Consider the following 3,600-nt stretch of genomic DNA (forward strand, 5'->3'; position numbering starts at 1 on the left):
GGAGTTCTGTAGGCTTCTTGTATGTTAATGGGCATCTCTTTCTTTAGGTTAGGGAAGTTTTCTTCTGTGATTTTGTTGAAGATATTTACTGACCCTTTAAATTGGGAATCTTTCTTCTGTACCTATTACCCTTGGGTTTGGTCTTCTCGTTGTGTTCTGTATTTCCTGGATTTTTTGGGTTAAGAGCTTTTTTCATTTTGCATTTTCTTTGAATGTTGTGTCAATGTTTTCTATGGTATCTTCTGTCCCTGAGATTCTCTCTTCTATCTCTTGGATTCTGTTGGTGATGCATGCATCTGTGGTTCCTGACTTCTTTCTTAGGTTTTCTATTTCTAGGGTTATCTCCCTTTGTGATTTATTTATTTCTATTTCCATTTTTAGATCCTAGATGGTTTTGTTCATTTCCTTCACCTGTTTGACTGTGTTTTCCTGTAGTTCTTTAAGGGATTTTTGTGTTTCCTCTTGAAGGACTTCTAGCTGTTTACCTGTGTTCTCCTGTATTTCTTTGAGGGTGTTATTTAAGCCTATCTTAAAGTCCTATATCATCATCATGAGAAGTGATTTTAGATCTGAATTTTGCTTTTCCAGTGTGATGGTGTGTCCAGGACTTGCTGTAGTGGGATAACTGGGTTCTGATGATGCCAAGTAACCTTGGTTTCTGTTGCTTATGTTCTTTCCCTTGCCTCTAGGCATCTGGTTATCTCTAGTGTTAACTGGTCTTGCTGTCTCTGACTGTGGCTTGTCCCTCCTGCAAGCCTTTGTGTCAGTACTCCTGGAAGACCAGTTCTCTCTTGGGAGGAATTTGGGTATGGAGAGCTGTGGCCCAGGGTCTGCTCTGGGGCACAGATGGAAACCAGAAGATCTTGTCCCCAGCTGTCCCTTGGTTCCTCTGTCCTGATGGCTGTGGGCGGGTTCCTCTTGTGCCAGGAATTTGAACAGAAGTGGTGGTTTTACCTGTGCTCACCGGTGTGTAGGCATGTCTGATAGACCAGCTCCCTCCCAGTGGTATTTGCGTATGGAGCACGGTGGCACAGGATCAGTTCCAGATGCAGATGGAAACCAGAAGGGTCCTGTCCCAGGCTGCTCCTTGGTTCCTGTGTCCTGAGGTCTCTGGTTGGGTTCCTCCAAAAAACAGCACTAGTGGTTTGACCTGTGCAAAAGGCATGTCCACACTCCTGGGAGATCAGCTCTCTCCTGATGGTATTTGGGTATGGAGCACTATGGCACAGGATCACCTCCCAGTGCGGACTGACACTTCATTCTTAGGCTCAGATGAGTGGTCTTTAGCAAATCACTCTTCATAATGTATACAACATCACCAATCTCCTAGGGATACTTCCAGGCCTGTGATCACACCCATCTCCTATCATGTCTCCTGGTGACCAGGCCCTCCCTCTTTCTTGGCTTTTTACTCTTACAGGCCACTCCTGGAACAAGATTTCCTCCAGCAAGGCCACACTTACTAAACCTCCTCAAATAACCAACTTGTGACCAAGTGTTCAAATGCCTGAGACTATGGGGGACATTTATGTTTTAAATGTACTGCATTCCTTCTTTTTCACACCTGGCCCACAGTTTTCTCTGGATTGTGTGGCTCTGCCATAGCCTGTGGCAGTTCAAGGCAGAAATCTGAATGACCTGTTTTTACACAAGGTAAGAGTTTTCTGTCACACATCTCCAGGTTTGTTTGTTTTTTGTTTTGAGACAGGGTCTCACTATGTATGGTAGGCTGGCCTAGAACTCTGGGTAATCCTACTTGAGCCTTCCTAGTGCTGGGAATACAGGTCTTCCATACTTGGCTCTTGCTACTGTCAACTCTCAGCCATCTTCTTAAGCCATACTTGTCTGATTCTGTCCTGAAATTTCTGATCAGCCTCCAGAATTCTCTTTTATACAGTGCTGCCAGAGAGTGCTCTCTAAAACCAAATATGATCCTGAGATTCAATGTTCTTCAATGATCACCCTTTATCTTGAGAATAAGACTCAGCTCACTAGTGTGTCACAGAAAACCTCCTTTTGTCCCTTCTGCCCTCCATGTGGGGATGGAACCTTGCATTTGCCAGACAAGAGCTCTACCACTGAGCTGCATCCCCAACTCACTGGTCAGTGTCGTATATCCTGTACTAACTATATAGCTATGCAAGCCACATGGGTTTCTGAACAGCCCATGCTTTCACAAGCCTTTCCACCCCCACCGCCACCCTTTCCTCTCGTGGCTAACCCCCCCCCTTTTTTTTGTCTTCATAAATCAATCTTGGCAACAAACATTTTCTCTTCTTTTTAAAACATCTACCTTTGAGTCTTATATAGCACCTTGTGGATTCCTACACCTCACCTTTTCTGATACCTGATAACTGCCTTCTCCATTGTACCCTTTACACTAAGGACAAATACTGCCCTGTTTGTCTTCTAAGAATCTGGCTGGCACATGGTAAGTCTTCAATCAAATTAGCACCCAGAATATTGGAGGAGTCCCTGCAAGATGCTCCTGGCGAGGACAGCGGATTGTATTAGAGACTGTCTGCAAAGGTTGACTTCCCTTGGAGAGTCTCCGTTCATTTCTACTGCCACTGCTTTCATGATTGAAAGGCTGATGTGCACAGCTGTCACAGTTGTCCACAGATACTTCCCCTGACATTTCAGTACATTTGATTCAGACGGAAAATACCAAGTAAAACAGACTAAAAGTGCTTGGCAAGACATCAGTCTCACAAACTGGGAGTAGGTGGGTGAGAGAATGTCCACTGGTCTCAATAACATTGGGACACCGTGCATGCCGTTCCTCTTTTTCTTTTTCTCTTTCTTTCTTCCTTCCTTCCTTTCTTTCTTTCTTTCTTTCTTTCTTTCTTTCTTTCTTTCTTTCTTTCTTTTGAGGAGTATCTTATCAGATTTAGCATTTTCATTGCTAAAGGCTCTGAGAAATTCACTTAATTCATTTGGTTTTTGTTTATCTCCATGTAACTAAATATTTGATCACAAAATGCTTTTTTATAAAAGTCTAGCTAAGGGGTGAGAAACATGAATCAGTGGTTAAGAGCACTTGTTCTTGGAGAGGACTTGGTTTTGATTCCCGGCACCCTCATGGTGGCTCACAACTATTCATAACTCCAGTTGCAGGTTGCACATGATATACAGACATGCATGCAAGAACACATAAATCCTAAAGAATTTTAAAGCATAGTTATAGAATTACAAAAAAAAATGAGTATAGCCTCTAGGCACTCTCGTTCACAAAGTGGACTACCTACCAAGTCAGGTTCTAGGCTACGACACCAATATATGGCCAAGATGACCCCATGCTGAGGGTTTCACTTTACAAGGATGTCCCATTTTCCCTCTCTAGGAAAATAATTTGCACAACTAACTTGTACAATTTACAAGGAGTAGGATTTCCAGAATGGACAAACAAGGAGCTCAGCAAATGCTTTCCCTCAAAAGCTGCTGTAAGAGCTGTGTCAAAAACTTCAGTGTCTGTCTCTGTCTCTGTCCCCTCTTCTTCCCTCCCTCCCTCCTGCCCTCCATCTTTCACTCTCTCTCATATAAAATTTTATTAAAAGCAATTTCCCAAGCTTTCAAATTTCTTTGAAAATATTTTTAATG

Source organism: Mastomys coucha, chromosome X (assembly GCF_008632895.1).
Source record: "Mastomys coucha isolate ucsf_1 chromosome X, UCSF_Mcou_1, whole genome shotgun sequence".
Lineage (NCBI taxonomy): Eukaryota > Metazoa > Chordata > Mammalia > Rodentia > Muridae > Mastomys > Mastomys coucha.